We start from the raw sequence: 18266 nt of genomic DNA, 5'->3' as shown, positions 1-18266 counted from the left end.
GTTCTGAGCTCAGCTTTTAGTAGAACAAAAGTACAGTGTGTCAGGCTCAGTTGAGACAAAATGAGAAGACTGTGCCTTGAAGACAAGTAGTAGGAATTGTGAGGCTGGGAATGATGGGACTTCACATTCAGCCCAATTTTGACTAGGACTAGCCTGAAAGCAAGAATTTCCCAGGCAACTGCCAGTTCAGGGGAGGCTAAGAGAGTTCTCTTAGCAGCCACTCAGGGCTCTCTGCGACCACCGAAGCTCAGGATGGTCCTTCCCAACATCCATAGTTCCATCTCATGTCCTAACACAGACAAAGCAGCATCGTTTACTAAGGAGCCTATTTCTTCTATCACCAAAGAGGAGGTTGGTGCTGGATACCTGTTTGTCCTTCCCTTGAAGCCATCAAAAAGTGAACTGTCCTGACCGCCCGGGACAGCCTTTTGGAGAAAGCGATGCTTAAAGAGAAAAGGTACAACCACTCAGAATATTCAGGCGGCTTTGGGTGTGGATTCTTGTCACTGCCGTGGAGATGGGAATAAAATTGTTTTCCAACACACAAGGGACTTTCCACTTTCACTAGATATAAAGTAATTTTTATTAGATTATTACCATTTTAATGGGTACTAATCAGCTGGTAAACATACGGGCAAAGCTTCTATCAACACCTGTTCTCTGCTGGTATGGAGATCTCTTTGCAGCATTCTGCATACATAGGCTGAGTTCATTAAATACTAAATACTATATTAATAATTGACTTCCTTGGAAACGAATTGGCCCCAATGCTGCATGTTGTTTTAATTTTCCTTGTAGAGGCACAAAAAAACATAGAAAGCTTCTCGTACAGGGTATTTTAACCAAGTAATCACAATTATTACTGAAAACAATGGTTCTGATGCTTTTTTGCTGGTTTCCAAGGACTTGTGAAAAATTCCCTTTTTTTCCCTTTGTAAGACTGTTCATTTCATTTAGTTTTTAAAGGCCATTTCAATTCCCATTTCAACTGCAGGATCTTGCTGCCTGAAGCCAGAACACAACCTACTTTCTCTTTCTTTCTTTTTTTTTAGACAAATAAGAAGAAACCAGAATCTTATCTACTTAGCTCAATTTACTAAATAAATTTAACTAAATGTCTGCAGTTTGGATTCAACGTTATTTAAAAAATTTTTTTTCAGCTCTTCATTTGATCTGCATTTAATCTGTAAGAATAAGGATAAAATGAGGAAATCAAAATAAAGAGAAATAAAGTCAAAAGAAGCCAGTGAAATAGGGTAAACTCATCTTTTAACCAGGAAGTTACTGTAAGTATGTTCCACCTGGGCTCCCACTGGGACATGTAATATAATATTAATAATTCTAATGTGAACGATCATTTATTTAATGATTATTATGTGGTATATACTATGCCAAGTGCATTGTTTAAATTTAAAAAAAGCCCATAAGGTACCTATTATTATCTTCATTTTTAAGATGAGTACACAGAGGTTCGGGGAACTTAAATTCTCTAAACTACTGAGTGCTAAGTTGGGATTTAACCTAGAGCTAAATCCCATTTTCTTCTACTATCCTAGGCTGCTTTCTCTCCCTGATAAAAATAGTTATGTTTACTAAGTTTCTACTATGTGTGCTGGGCGTTTTGTATATCCACCTTTGTAGCCACCCTCTGAGATAGCCATTTTAATCTGTCTTTAACAGGAACAGGTTTAGAGAGACCCAGTTTCTTGTTCAAATTTGCACAGTTAGGAAGGGGCAGGACACAATTTCAAATCTGGATCTGCCTGACACCAGAACCAGGGTTCTTTCCATTTGGCATCAACTCCTCATCAGGGACCAACAGTGGATGGATGGGGAAGAAGAAGGCATTTCTCAAGATTGACACTGTAGTTCATTGCCAATGATAAATTAAGACATTAAGAAATACTCTATCTATAAAGTACCTAGCTTATATGGCTTTCACAGGTCTGGTAAATTAATCAGAAAAGCTTTGTAACTTATGGATAGGTCAAAATGTACCCAGCATCTTATAACTACATGAAATGCTTAAATATTATGTTTAATTTTCCTCTCATCTCTGTTGATCTATCAGCTATTTGGTGTTTCATATTTTAAGAACAAAAGACATGTAATTAATGCTTTGGAAATATGGAAACCAACCTCCACCCTTTGGGATACATGTCTTAAAGGAGATGTGTTCCATAGGATTATGTCCTTGAACTCAGAAGATATTAATAACAATAATGACATCATTCTTTTGTCTCGTTTTGTTCACATAAGAAGACAGGTGGGGCTGTGTATGTGTGTGTGTTGGGGTCAGGGCACAGCGGATGCACAGGAGATTAGGTCTTTCTTAATAGATGGATAGCATTCTACCCATATGACCTACATTGTATAAGTCCCTACCTCATCTCCCAAGAATGTGTCGCTCTGCTCGGTTTCAGAGGCAATCACGATGTGCCGAGAACCACACTCGTATCACCTCAGTTCTCCACAGTGGGGTCGAGAGTAGCCACCAAATCAAGGTATCTTAGTGGTCTTCTCACTGCCTGTGTAGCCCCCGCTCTCCCCACTGACAGGTCCCAATGGTGGGGCTTGCAGCTTTGGTCTCACTTTTGTTTGAAGAACTCGGGCCTGTCCTCGAGCACTTGCTGAGTAACTGAAGCCCGCTGCTCCGATGGGTGAATCCAGATGGTGCCTGCCTCCCCCTGATTCTTATCCAGGGGCCGCACTTTCTTGTTGCGGTGACCTTGCTGCCACTTGAACAAGCTGCAATGCTACTTGTTGGCAGAGTCACTACTGAGCCTGCCTTAACCCTTGGACACTTTCTTTGGCCACTTAGTAGAAACCCCATAGTCATATACCAACCTGTTCAAGTCTAGTGAGCCTCATTCACCGTCTTTCTGCCCAAGGATGTCTCAGTGTTCATCGCGTCCCAGTCTCAAAGCGGGAAAACAACGCTGTCATTCTCCATCAGCCCCGGGCATCTCTACCACCAGTAAAGAGTCCCATTATAGTTATTTTAATACGATTCCTTTTCTCTTTTTCTGTTAGCCTCAATTCTCTCTGATGCATTTGTCACAATGAAAATGAACCAGTTAAGATCTCTGAAGACAGTCTCTCCATTTTGAGCCCGATATAGCCGCTTAGTTCTCTACACTTGCAACCTGCATCCAAATAACGGATGTGTAACGACACTCACCCAAGAGAATTATAGTGGGTTGAGGCAGCCAATTTACTGCTGCTGATAAGGTGTGAGGGAGTTGCTGCCCCTCTGGGCTGGAGCGCAACGAACAAAACAATCCTTCTCTATGTCTTCACAGAGCTGGTGTGGCTGGCAATATTCTTTTCATTTAATTAATTTTCAGTTAGTATTTCTCAGGGGTACATAGAGATAAAAATTCTAAAGTTTTCTTATAAGATGTGAATAATTACTGGCAAATACATTTAAACAGTAAGAAGAAAAAGAACATAACTTCAGTATTTCACAAGTTTAGTTATCAGTTCATTATTTGCCTCCTCAAGTTAAACCCACAGCTGTTTGACGACCACCTGCAATGTACAAGATACCCACTATGCACAAGGCACCCACTATGTACAGTTCTGATGGGATACTCTCAATCTAAAACTCTGCCTCTTCCAGCTCTAACACCCGCTTCCTCCATGTTTCCTCACTATGATGCTTCTTTCCCTAACAGTCACAATAGCACCAGGGATAATTTGGAATTTCAGTGGCCACCTCGGGGAGTTTTGGACAGGAAAGAGATTATTATTAAATTGAGATTAGCTTAGAATAAAAAGCAGACACTTTAGAAGTTGACTTGTTTGCCTAAAAGATTACTATGTTTATCAGAGGAGACATAGCCCTCACTGCGGATTTTTGTGGTTTTTTTTTTTTTTTTTTTAATTTTAGAGATTTTTAAGTACAGGCTTTTTAGTCATAATTAAACTGAGATAAAACTGTCAAGAGCCCAAGCTATGTCTAAATCAGCTGTACTTCACTCTCTTTTGTGTGTATGTATGTCAGGCTGTTTTTCTACATTGAAACTTTATTGTCTTACAGAGGAGACACAATTGTTTTTGTATATTAATCTTCTATCTTGCAACCTTGCTTATTGTAAATTATAAAATCGTCTGTTAGTTCCAGGAGTCTTTGTTGTTGTTGTTGTTGAATCTCTGCTTTTTGCCTAGGTAGATAACCATGTCATATAATTACTTTTTATAGCAATAATTTCATATTTTTATAAAGCTGGCTCCCTCTCATTACTTTTCTATTCCTCTTCCTCCTTTTTCTATTCTTTCAGGAAGCATTAAAGATTAACTGATTTAAAAAATCTGTTAAGTGCCCACTCAAATATTTGGTCCAAATAAATAGTCTAAAATGTCCCAAAGAAAGTAAAAATTAGTTATTTAGCCATGTTTTTCTACGTGTTTTGTTTTGTGTTTCTCTTTATGTATTTTGATTTTCTATTTATGAATATTTATATAGTAGCCTCTATTACTATAGTTACAAGATAAGAAAAAGCTTTAGTTCTAAGATAAAAAATGAGCTTTACCCATGATTCAAATACTTTGAAAAATTAGTTTACTGTATGAGAATAATGTCACTACAATAAACTTCTCATGATTTAACCTTCCTAAATATCCTACATTAGTTTGGTGAATTAAGTAGAATGTCACTGTTTTCATAGCTTGTTTAAAATTTTTAATTATATGTATTAAATTGTACTCAACTAAATGGAATGATAATAATGAAGGACTTTTTTTTAAAGGTTTAATTGTGTGAAATTCTTACAATCCTACAAATCATATGATTTAAAGTGTTAACTAAAATTAGTAATTTCCAGATCCTTAACCAAATTTAAGACCTTAGGTAAATGATTAACTTAATTAATAAGCAATCTTTGGAAGCCTATAAAATTTCTAAACAAGCAACAGGCACAAACATTGGTTAGTTGAACCTAATTTTAATTTACTCATTTCTTAAAATGACAATAGATAACAAAATATGCAAATGATTTTAAATGACATAATATATGTTTGTTTTTGCCTTCTTAAATAAGTGTCCATGTAAAAGAGTAGCTAAATAATTTCATCATTTTTTGTTCTCTGGTTTTCTCTTGTGTCTGGAAAGAAAAAGAAATGCTTTTTTTTTTTTAAACTAAATAATCACTTTGATTAAAGATAATCTATATAAATGATTCCTTAAAATAGGTAGAATAGCTATAGAAATATACAAATATGTATACAAGTCAATGGATTTTTTTAAATTTTAAAACATTATATGATACACTGGTGTTATATTACATTATACTGCACATGATACTAAATAATATACTAAACGTCCAAGGCCCAAAGTTCTGTCATTAGCTTTCATGGGATTAAGGCAGATCCTTTCTAGGGCACACAAGTTGTCTCTCAAGAGAATTACTCAGGCTTTTAGAAATTACTTTCAGTCATAGATTCTACTCCTTTTCAAGCTGATATGACTACTTAATGCAATAGACTGGTATGATACCAAAGGTCTTGTCACCAGTAGGTGAGAGCTGCCTTTCTAAAACATTCGTCTAAGTAGCCTTTATAAAATCTTAAATCTACAGATTTGTTCTTTTGAAAAAAGACACAAGAGAAAAATTGCCCTTGAGCCTTGATGAAAAAGAAGCTAGCAGGTACTATTAACAAATAAGACAGCAGTAAAACTCCAAGATGTTAATCATGAGGGTGATGTTTTCAACTCAGAGACATACATTCCTTCCTCCTTACTATTGGACATTTATTCCATAAAGGGGTCTTACAGCATTCTTAGGAATTCTCTGCAAGTGACAACTACGTAAGTAGACAACTCTTGTTTAAAACTTTAGAACAAGCTGGTGATTGGAAAAGTAAATGGCTTTTATACAAGACAATGGGATAAAATTAACTTTCTGATTCTTCAACATATTTTTCTTACCCTTTGTGAGCCTACTAATATTGCCTATTATTATTTGTTGACATCCTTTATTAACTAAAAATTTCTCAAACTTATCTTCCTTATCTTTGTCCTGTTACTTTAAACTTCCCATGGTCTTTTGCCACTTAAAGCAAAATCAAAACTCTAACATTAAAAAAAAAATGAATAACTGCCATTCTGAATTTGACTTAGTGCCAACAAATTTTATTAATTATTGATTAAGTATTAAACACTGCAGAAGATGGATTCCGTTTTACAGTCCTCTTCTGATACTTAAGTACACCTCACATCATTTAGTCCCAACCTTTCAGTCCTATAAAAATTAGATCTTGACCTCATGTCAATTAAAGGCTCCTATTGAAGTAATTGTAATCTTATCAGCAAAACCTAGCCTATCAGAAATAAAAATTAATATTTGGGTTATTATTACTGTAATAGCTGGCTTGTCCACTTCAGAGATACTCCAGCCTGCTTAAAAGTGGACTATTTAACTCCACTCAAGAAATCTTACACCCTTGAACAAAGAAAATGGTTCACATCTATTATCCGAAATGTTATTCTTACTTTCAATATAGTCTTTGCCCCACTGGGACATTACTCCTTAAATGAATGTCAAACTTATATGCATTTGCTACACACTGAATCCTACGGATTCATTCGAATTATTAGCTGCCATGTGAACTACAGTTATCCCACAGAAGGGATAATACATCTGTAAAAGGTGGTCTGAAACTTGTCTCTGATTCTGTCAAACATTATAAATAACACAAATTCTTCCCTGGAAACCCAGCAAACAATTGTAAATTTATTACTCAGCATTGTCATGGACAACTCAATAGCCACTGGTTTTCTCTCAGCTAGCTAAGAAGGAGGTGTCCTGGAGTAAATGCTTCCTCACCTGACCTATACAGGTTACCAGGCAAGTAAAACAAACCACAGCTAAGAAAAACAACACGCACAGTTTGATTCTGGTACGTGTTTTCATTGCATAGGTTTTATAATCTAAACTCCTGGCTCCAAGACTCGATACAAGGACTAACAATCACTATTTTGTGGTAACTGTGGTACAATTGTTGACATATCTTATTCAGAGCCTTAAATGCACAGCCTTTGTCACACAGGGTGACTCAAGAACTCAATGGAAAGAAAAGGATGGATTAACCCTTGTACAAAGATTGACTATGTTCTCTGGACACCCTCCTGCTCATGATCAGTAAAACCCTGGCAATGGAGAAAATTCGAGTATCATGGATTAATATCCCAACTTCTGTCTTTGTCTTTCCTTGGTTAAAGAGGAGGACTGAAAAAGAAAAGTAGAACCTGGCGGCTGGAACCTGGTCTGGCACTATCGGTGTCTGGGGTTGCCAGGCACTGGTGTTCCCCAGTTAAACATAAGTGATTCCACAGAACACTAATATCAGGGAAGACTGTTCCTGTGACCACGAAGGATCAAGGCAAAAGCAAGAGCACACCATAATCATGTCTGAACACAAACAAAACATGAACGTTTTTTAAACCACAAAATTATCAAGCATCCCCTAACATGGCTAATATGTGTAACTACTGATTCTTTAGCAATTACACCTTTAACTTCAGTCTATATCTTCTTCCTTCTAGTTGAGATCTTCTAAGATTGCTGATCAGAATTACTTCAACTTCAAGTCAGCATCAAACCCAAAACAAAGGCTTGCTTTCCTAATTACTCCCCAAAAGCAACAACCACAAACTCAAATGTTATACATAATTTGTCCTAAAACTGCAATATGCCCCAGGGTGAATATTCTTCCTCCTTGAAATAGCAACAAACCCAACCTCATCTACAGGTGTGTTCTTGGTTGTCTCTGGTGAGAGAACATTGACAGGTGATCAATAAAAGGCAGTTTCTGATTTAAGACATGTACAATTCAATGTGGAAACAAGCAACTATTTATCAAGATTTATTATATAACATTACATCCCATGATAGGTTTAAAAGCAGTTTTATTACAGAGGAGAAAGCATAGTGTGTTCTGCTGCTGGAATAGGTGCTCTAACCGTCTCATAAAGGAGAAGGCATTTGAAGTGGACTCTGCAGGATGATGAGAGAGAAAGCAACAGAATGAAAGCTAACACTCACAAAGAGGGAGGAACCTACCCGCATGAGCAGCGGCATTGCGGTGTGAAAGTTGATGGGTTTTCAGTGACAGCGAATTGTCAGGTGTAAAGCAACTGGACCTGGTACAGGAAACTATGGCATTTGGACACAAGCAAGGCTATGGCAGGAGAAATTAAAAGCGCTAAGCAAAGCGATATCTAATCAGAGTGTGCTTTGGGAAGACAGCCCGGGAGTGAGAAAACAGAGTAACCTTGGGGAGAGACTGATGACAGTTATAAAACTATTGCAAGTGTCCTAAACTCAGGCAGGCAGTGGGAAGGGCACTGAGAGGACAGACTTCAAAGGAAACATTCTTGACTTGCAGCATTACTGAACTCAGGGGCCCACAGGATGTGTGAACTGAGGGTACAGAGAGGACCAAAAGTTGACTCTAACATGAAGTCTGAGGAAGATATAAATCCTGATTTGAATCTGCTACAATTTCTGTATATTGGAATATTTATATGGGAAGGTGAAAAGGCTTCTGGAAACACAGATTTGGAATTTAGAAGAGAAGTCTAGTCTGGAGAAAGAGATATGTATGGAGGTCAGAGATGAAGGTACAGCTTCTCGTGAAGAGATGGTTAAAATGAGGACTGAAATCTGGAATTCTGGAGAATCCCATCCGTTAAGGGGCAGACAGAGATGAAATAGAATGTTAAGAGAGATGAGATGAGAGCTCGGAGATAAAAGGATGCCTCAAACAGTACATGGAGTGTGGTAAACACACAGCATGATTTTTTTCTGAATGAATACATAAAAGTTGTAAATTCCCATCACAATTTTATCTCTCACAATACCACCGTTTCTCCAGTTTTGGCAAAATGTTCTTTAGTGTGATTTTTCTGCTACCTTTGGCTAATCTAAAAATCTTGCCATGGTCAATGTCAGGCTCTTAGACTTCCCTTCTGAAAAACACTGGCGAAGCAAGTATACGCAATCCTATTTATATTTTTTAAATTACTTGCCTGCCTTGACCTGCCTGAGTAGTCAAGAGACCCCAGGATATCTGGAACACGTAAACAAAGAAACAGGAAACAGTTAACGGCTGCTTCTGCAGCAGCTCGGTAAATTAGAATAATCAAATGCATCTTGGAGTAAACTCACGTGCACATAGCTGTAAACAGTAATCTCCATTCTTTTAAAAGTGCAAATCATTTATTACAGCAATTCATAATCATTCTCATTTTGAGTTCTAGATGAGAATAAGTCATAATGAGAGAATCTGTACTTTCTAATTAGAGTTGAATTTTTTTTTAAAGCAGAGAAATAAAATGGTGAATTACTACAAAGGAGAGGAAGTCTATAGTCGATTGAAGAAAAAGAAAGAGAACTTAAGACATATCCAAATCAAACAGAGATAAAAAGTTTCAGTCACTGAGGGAAATACACAAAGCACATATCCTTTCTCCCAGCATCCCATAGAATTTTGTATAATAGAGGTAAGACAGTATCGTGAGTTGCTGTGGAAGAGGAATTTGGAGGGTTGGCCAAGCTTTGAAAAGGCCTCCCTTTTGGGTGTGTGCCAGGCTTCCCCGAGCACCCAGTGCACACAATTACTGCATTTGCATGTGTAAATTGGGTAATGGCGTGCCTAACTATCAGATTTGTATGTGAAAATGCTATCAGCATATGCACTATTGGTTGTGTGCCCACTAAAACAGGACTTTTAATGGGGCTGCATTAGTTGGGGTGCAAAATTTCTAAGAATTTGAGACCAGGTTCTATATCCCCGGATCCAGTGTAGACGCCCCTCTGGATAATTGGCACCCCTGATAATTACTTTGTTGTTGTATATCCTCTCAAATTCTATCTAGGGGAGGAAATTCATCAGAGGACCATTTGACCAACTCTAATTAGCACAGAGCAAAATTGTACCCAAGTCACTCTTGACAGTGCCTGTCGGAGCCAAATGAACAGACTGCAGCACAACCAACCCATTCATCCTGGCCATCTTAACAATCCACATGGATCTATGCAAAATTGACTCAGGTTCCTTTTTTCCCTAAGATACAATATTTCTCAAACATCTTTTTTGTCACCTCATGTTACTTTTCCGGACGTCGGTGTTTCTCAGTTACATCACAGGAGGAACAGACAATCCCGTTGTCCCTCCACCCCCACAGAATAGGTAACAATTGATCATTCTCTCACCCTACCTTCGCGGTCTTCTTTCTTCCAGAAGTTTTCAAGCTTATGATTTAGGACCCTAGAATGTAAAATGCAATCTGAGAATTTGCTCAAGAAACATAGCGATCATACTTCCTGAATCAAAAGTTGGTTCACATGGTGTGGGGATAATAGCACTGAATGCTTCAAACCGGAATTTGGTTTTAAAAATCTGGGAAGTTTGGCTGCTGCAGCCCAAAGGTGCCTTAATCGGGGCAGCTCCCTGCTGATAACCCTTACTTCCCCTGCCCACCCCTCCTCCAAAAAAACCCCCACCTCAGTGTAAAACAACTGTCAGAATACATCCCTCCAGAAGCCTCCTTTCTTCAGTCTAAAGTGATAATTTGCACACAAATTGCTCGTCCCAATTCAGGATTTCATCTCTTAATATAACCTTCGGTCAAACTGCTCAAAACAAAGTGATTATGGATCACTTGATCTTTTTTCACCCATTCATCTTTCTAGAAGTCTTTCTCAAAGTCTGTCCTAAATAACATTTAATAAGAAATAACCTGGAGAACTTGTGAGAAATGCAGATTCCAGGCCTCACTCCAAACCTCCTGAACTGGAATTTGGGGCAGTGAGGCCTAGGGATCTGAAGTTTCACAAGTTCCTCAGGAGATCTTTGCAGATGAAAGCACGCATGTTGTGCGGGTTTAGCTTGGTTTTGTTGTTTGCCTTCTTCCATCTCGCTGCGAGGGGTCTCAGCACTGAGTTGCAAACTATCAAAAGCATGAATTGCAGCCTCCTCCTTTAATACAGATGGGATCATTGTACTGGTTTGTAGTTATGAGAATGAAATCTTAGCAAGAAAATACATCATGAATATTCAAAATAAATGTCATAACATAAAGCACGCTTCTATCCAGGGAGATCACTGCCTTCCTCAACCTGTCTGCTTTGCCTCCTGATATTTTGGAGAAATGGCAGCCCGGAAGACCCAAGATCATCTCCCTTCAGGTCCGCCACGAAACAAGCATCTCTCTAGCAATTACCCCTGCCCCAAGAATGCATGCAGTAGGTGATAAGAATAGACTGATTTACGGTCGCTCAATATCGGAAAGGTGTAGCATTCCATTTCACAAATGGTATTCTGCTAGATTAGAAACTATCATAAACACATTGGAGAATTCCCAGCCCAGGACCCATAAACCGCTGCATTTTCCCCCCACATTTTAATTTAGCTATCTGTTTTGGATTACATAAATAAAAATGAGCCTGCATTTTCTTTATAAAATAAGTCAGTCTCTCTACATAGGAATCACTAGTTAGATTGAGCATTAGAGCATATATGAAATTGCATCCTTCAAAGACATGAAAACATTTCTCAATGAGAAAGGGGCTGCTCACGGTGACCTTCAGGTTGAACAGTGGGGGGGTCGGCACCGGCACTAAATCATTGTGATTCACAGATGAGATCAACATATTCATATTTGTTTGCCAAATGTGTATTTTAATTTAGGCTTTTCTGATTGATGCGTGTAATTTATGCTGCCCAGAACTAAGGCGTCATATTTTTCTTTTTTTCCTAACTAACCGGGGGAGACTTTCTTGGAAACAGATAAAGGGAAGAGTCCAGTAATTTGTAGCAATGTGACTACAGCCACACATGTCCTAGAATTAATGTTCTTCATTAGGGTGAGTAGGATCAGCTGTATGTATACATCAGGTTTTTAATTAACTCGGTCCCCACAACAGGATTCATGATTCAAACTGTTAGCATTTTTTTTGTTGTTGTTAAATCACAAAATAAAAAAAATTGGATGGCACATCTTTTTCACACGCAAAAAAAAAAAAAAAAAAGAAAAAAAAAGGAGAGGGATGTTCAGAGAAATGAAAGGCTCTTTGTATAATACTGAGAGTGCTCAGAAGATCTTTATAATCCTGTGTTAACCAGATAAAGGAGAGCTTGGCATTGAGTGATTCCAAAGAGATGCTGAAAACTCGACCATTGTGACAGTTTTCTCTCTGTATGATACATACGATTGCAGTTTATTCATGTTGATGTCTTTAAGCTAACATTTGGAATTTGTTAGATTATTTTTAACTGCCTTGTTCTTGCAGAACTGACCTGGCGATATTTTAATAAGACACTGCCAATTTAAAGAAACTTCAGTAAGGCAACAGAGGAGCTTAAGCGAGGGGTGAGGGGAGAAACTTTTATAGCAGCTTCATTCTCTGAGATCATATTAACATAAATTTGACAGTTAAACTCCATATTGCAAAAAGGCTGCCCAGACTTATTTAATTAAACTTAGAACAAATATGTTTCTTTATTTGCCAGGTACAGCTTTTATCTTAAAATATCCACTTCCAATTATGATGCAAGACTATGGTTTAGGGCAGGAGCATGGAGCAGTGGACAGTAAGACTGCGCAGATGGAGGGCTATGCAGCTAAGTGGAGAGGCTGGCTGCTGATGCCCGGCTCCTGGTACCCACGATGCTGAAGAAATTCCAGGAGAGCTGCTGATAATTTGGAAAAGTTATTTCTTCTCTATAGATTTTAAACTATAAAATTCAAATACGATTGAGATAGTTCTCCCAAATACATTTTCAATCTATTCTTTACTAAATATTTGTCGGATAAATGTCCAAACTAATTATCCAAAGAACTCTGGAGGAATGAGCAAGGCCTCTGACCTCAGGAGGTACTGAATTTGTACTTTGGATCTGTTCTGTATTGAACTGCAAATGAGTTAACCCTGATGAACCTCGGCTTTCTCTGCTGCTGAGATTATCTCATAATTTTTGGTAAGGATGAAATATGATTCATTCATTCAATGAGTATTTATGGGACACCCTTATTTTGTGCCAGTCCCTCTTCTAGACAATAGTGAACAAAGTAATATCCCTGCCTTCTTGGAGCTTCTATTTCAGTGGAGGAAACAGGAAGAGATAAATGGATTCTACACGGTCAGGGAGTTTTAAATTTCATGAAGCAACATGGACGAATAGGAAGCTAAAGGCTGGTGGCAGTGGGAAGGCGGTACCCAGACGGGGCAGGAAAGTGGCATTTGAGCAGAATGGAATGAAGGGAGAAAGCAAAGCCTGAGAATTATGGGGGAGACAAGCTCAGAATTCCTGCTGGGATCTGCCTTGGCCTGGCCAGCAGACGGGAGGCTTGAGTGGGAGGGAAGGGGGCTCACCAAACCTGACTCCAGGTTGACTTTCTCACCTCCTTTCCCACCACCAGCCCCCTGAGGATTCAGTCTGACTCAGCCAGGGGATACCACGGAGGGACTGGTGGCAGGGAAGAGACAGGATCTGCTTGCATGTTACAAATACCGTTTTGGCTGCTGTGTGGAGTGCAGACTTGTAAGAGCAGAAAAGACAGACGCCAGAGGTGATTGCTATTTTTTTAGGCAAGACAGTACAATGGCTCAGACTGTGGAAATAAGGAGAGAGGAGAGAAAAATGGTCATTTCAGGATATATTTTGAAGGCAGAACTGATGGGATTTGATAATGGATTGGATCCCATTCCTCTTGGACAAACTAAACAAATACAGAATATATTTACCTAAGGTCACTCTACTATAAAATAAACCAATAAGAACGCCAAATGGTTTCAGAAATGCAGCAAATAGGAAAGTCCTCTCAACAGGATGGCTGGGTACCACACAGGACTTGTCGCACTGTTACAGTGATGAAACAGTGATAGAAAGCCCCGGCCTTTGTTAATGGAGCTACTGTCCTAAAGGACAATGAAGCGTTTGGAAACCCCTACAGGGGTTCCTGTGTCTGAACACACTCCTCGCGGTAATGTGTGTAGGACTCCAAACTGAAAGCAGAGACAGCGATGGTGGAAGTACCCTTCTCTGCTGCTCAGGCAGAAATAAGAGGTCAGACCAACTCAGTGGAATTTTCACACCAACAGAGGAAAATCCTCTACGTTGTAAATCCCAGGGGAACGAGACCATGTATTCCTCACGTCTTCAGGGCCTACTTTATGCTAGATGGCCATTTAATATTTGTCAAAATGAAGAGAAGTGGAGAATACAAGGGCTTTTCAGGGATGGTGCATAAAACCACATTCAGAGATCCAACCTCCACAAGCAACATTTTGGGTTTGGGTGAGACTTGAAGCAATTGCCATTTACCAGTTACAGTTACAAAACGTTTGTGGTCTGTTTGTTCCTTTCAATAAAACATCCTTCTGCCACATCATAGCCTGGGCGCTTGCACAATTTGGAACTGTGGCCAATCAACTTGGATGCCTGGTTTCCACGTTTCTCAGTGTGGCCAAAAGCCAACACAAGTGTCACTTGCCCACAGAATGCCTTGAACCCTCCCTACTACAGATGTCTCAGCACACGGCTTCCGCTGTAATACTCCTGGTCATCTGTCAAACGTGAAGAGCGGGAGGTTGAGGGAAGATGGACTGAGAAGATTTACTAGAGGGAGGTGAGTATCTTCCCTTCAAGATGTGAGTGGGGTGGTCATGAACTTAGCTGCCACACATTGGCTTACCTCCCAGCTCTTTGCAAACAAACTGCTGAGTTGTAGGCTTTCTGCTACTTGTTTCCCATAGAGTGGGGATGTTCTTCTATATCGAGTTTTAAGCTCCCCGGAATATTCTAGCTTCTCCATCATACATGGGAATGGCTGAGTAGTTTTCTGCGGACTTCTTAGCCTCGTTCAGAGAAACAAGAGGGAGAATTTTCTCCCTTTCCTTGAACAATATTGAGCCATTGTGTCTTGAGAATATAGAAGAGGACAGTAGAACATAAGATCAGGAATAAATTAACTTTCCTTCTTAGAATAACATCCAAAATAATCTGTTTATTAGTTTCTTACCAATTGGTGAGATATAAAATCAAAATAATTATCATACTCTGAGCATACAATAACTTTTCTTTCTATTACATACACTGATTTATATTTGACAGAGTAATTTTACACACATTTACTTGTTCATTAAGGGTAGATGGGATAGAAATTGTTTCTGAACTTTATAGATATAAAATACTCTCATCCAGATTAAGTGGCATGTCCAAGGATACATAATATGCAGCGAGCCTGGACTCTGATGTGGGTCTCACACTTGGTTAGGCACAGAAACTCAGCAGGGCTTTGCAACATCTATTTAGTAAAATTACTATATCAGTCAGGGTTCTTAGTAGCCCAAATCAGTTTTGCTGATTTAAGAAGAAAGCCAGTTTATTGGAAGGCTCTTGGGTGGCTCTCAGAATTGCCAAGAGGGCTGAGAAATGATCCCATTTATGGGCCCACGATTTTTAATGAAAGAGATTTTTATCACATCCAACAGTAGTCACACTACCTGGTCACTAAACATCCACTTAAGGAAAGCTTTGTCTAGAGAAATATTTAACTCATGGGCCAATAGTCCAGCATAATCTGTCTCTTCTCTTTCATCCCTCAGTAGTACTTAGTGAATTTAAAGGCAGAGGAATTCAGCGATATGTCTTTTCCCTTTAACTCCTGCATATGAGTCTACAGAAAGCAGAAGATTAGGTACCTTGAAATCCTTTGAGTCCCAGATCAGCGCTTACTGCCCACATGAAATCAGACTCCTTACATTTCCTATTTACCTCAAAGAGTTGATTGTTCATTCATTCAGGAAGTATTCATTGAGGAGCAGAGATTAATGCTGTGAAAGTGGTTCATAGACTATGAAGTTCAATGACAGTTGTTGTTACCACACAATTTAGTGCCTAATTCTGTCCTGGCACTTATTTATAACTGTTCGTCTTTCTGGTCTTTCCTCCTGGATTGCAAGACTCTTTCCTATAGTCCATTCCTCTTTTAATAAGCAAGAAGAATGCTAGTCCACAGTAGGCTCAGACGGTGCCAGACGCCGAAGTCCTAAGTTGATCTGTGCAAAGGGAGCTCTGACTTTGGCTCTTAGCTGCAAAACGTCATCTAACTTTTCCATTGCTCAGTATCGCATCTGAATTCCTTAGACCATCACTCAAGACCCTTCATGATCTGGGCTTAACTTACTGTGTTTTTTCCCTTGCTCTCCTTCACCAAACTTCAACTTTCTCTGGTCAGATTAACTTAAAACCCCTCACCGTGCAAACGCCCTGTGCTCCCCTGTCATCTCCTGAAGCTCGTGAGCTGTTTCTTTCCTGTGGAAACACCCCAACCGATTGCATCTCCACATTGCAAAGCCCAGCTCAAGTGCTAACTTTTACATTACGGTAAGTAGGCACAATGTCTTTGCCTTCAGAACAAACAGCAATGTTTGCGTCTATAATATTTTTGCCATTATGAAGTCATCACACTCATTTTATTTCTTTGTCATCTCGGGGATGTTAGTCTTCCAGGAAGCTGCATCTCCTGGGTCAGATACTGCGTGTTCTGGACAAACCCCTGAGTGAGGAAGAGCAGAGTTTATGAATGCCTGGGCATTCTGTAGATTTTCAGCTCTTAAAGCTTATTGTAGTTTTTATTGTGACAACTTTTTGATGTATTATTGCTTACATTTTATAGGCAGAAAGTTTAAGTCAGGCTATAAGCAAATCAGGTACTGAAGGGAAAACAGGGTTAGAAGCCGGGCTCCTGGATGTGAACTTTATATTGCTTATATCCAGCTGTTGTGTACATTTCTCCCTATAAATTAAAAAATAACTGTAGATAAATTAGTATCCACAGTTGTCTGGTTTGTAAGTGACTATATTTCGCCAACATTTCTTTCCTTCCAGACATGGTATGGTCAACGCTGTACCTAATCAGATTTTAACTGAGTTTTTGCTCAAGCCACAGACTCTGAGAAGCAGGTCACTGTTCATGAATGAAAAGGAGCTTTCCAAGCAGCTAGAATAAAGTATTTTGTTACACAAATGGCAGGTCACGTAAGTCCTCAAGATACAGGCAAGAGTGAGGTGGGAGTGAATCACAGAACACTTACTGGGCTTCTGTGGACATCTTACTTTTGAATTGATAAGAAGAGGATTGTGAATCTCTAGATTCCTATTCCTTGTCATCAGGGGAGATGCTACAGTAACTCTCCCCTGCCCCGAGAGACTGTGCCTGGAAGCCCTTTTTGCCAGTAAAAACTGGGTTACGTATTTCCTTTGTTTAAGAAAGTTAGGGACCCCATTTTCAGCCATCAAAACAGATATTATCAATACAAGTATGGGAAAAGGATTATCACTGTGGCACTATGATTTCATACACGTCTAGTCACCAATACTAAGGAGTGTTGTCAAATATTTCTGAGAAAGCTCACACTGTCTCCGTAGGTTGATTAGATGAGATTTCGTACATTGGAAATCTGACTACTTTCCAACAACTTGATTTCACAAATGGAAAAACAGCATCTGTTTTCCTGCCGTTTCACATATGGCGATCACTGTCGCTGAGATGAGCTGAAGCAGGTAGTCCGTGTGACAGTGTCCCTCTGGAGTGCCGCAGTCCCCTGGGACCAGATAACACTGGTCTGCTGTGAGGGGCTCTGGCTCCCCGGGCAGTGGAAAGTGCATATTTCATCAACATATGCAAAGCATCCGTATGAACAGCAGATTACAGAAAAAATGATCAAATGCAACATTTAGAATCTTTCTGTTTGTCTTTGCAGTGGCTAATTTGGATAGGTGTACTTGGTCCCACACTCTCCCAGTCTGAGTAGCTGACAAAAGAATCAGCCAATGGCTTGCAGAGGGAAAGGAGTGGAAATGCTTGTAGATACACAGGAAGGCGGGTAGTACTTGTTAGGAGAGACTAAGACTGTGTCACGTTAGCCAGCAACGAAAAAGGAAAAAAGAGAAGCCATGTTGGACAGAGATGGGAACTATGTTTGACATATAAAAAGACTTAGACCCCTCTGGAATTTCATTAAGGGGGTCTCTGTCCCTCTGGATGTTTAAAAATCTTCAATGTCTATAATGGAAAGAAGAGTCCCTAATCAGTGGTCCAACTGGGGGAAGAAAGTCATGAAACTGAACCATGAAACCCTTTTTTTTCCAGGATCAATGTTTGTGTTTTGAAGGTCAAGAGATTGGCAGCAGTAAAAATTAAATTCCAGAATCCATCCACCAGCCAGGTGCACTGCAAGGAGATACTCTTTTTC

General features: G+C 39.3%; 1 long non-coding RNA gene across 1 annotated transcript in view; it reads right to left on the bottom strand.

Annotated features, from left to right (window-relative positions):
- The window catches only part of LOC123613044 (uncharacterized), a 117732-nt gene that overhangs the window by 10420 nt on the left and 89046 nt on the right, over nucleotides 1–18266 (bottom strand). The window contains exon 3 of the long non-coding RNA XR_006720380.2: nucleotides 10223–10272. This is a non-coding gene — a long non-coding RNA (uncharacterized LOC123613044). The remainder of the gene's footprint in view (nucleotides 1–10222; nucleotides 10273–18266) is intronic.

Source organism: Camelus bactrianus, chromosome 29 (genome assembly GCF_048773025.1).
Source record: "Camelus bactrianus isolate YW-2024 breed Bactrian camel chromosome 29, ASM4877302v1, whole genome shotgun sequence".
Taxonomy (NCBI): Eukaryota; Metazoa; Chordata; class Mammalia; order Artiodactyla; family Camelidae; genus Camelus; species Camelus bactrianus.
This window is presented reverse-complemented; position numbering and strand designations above follow the sequence as displayed.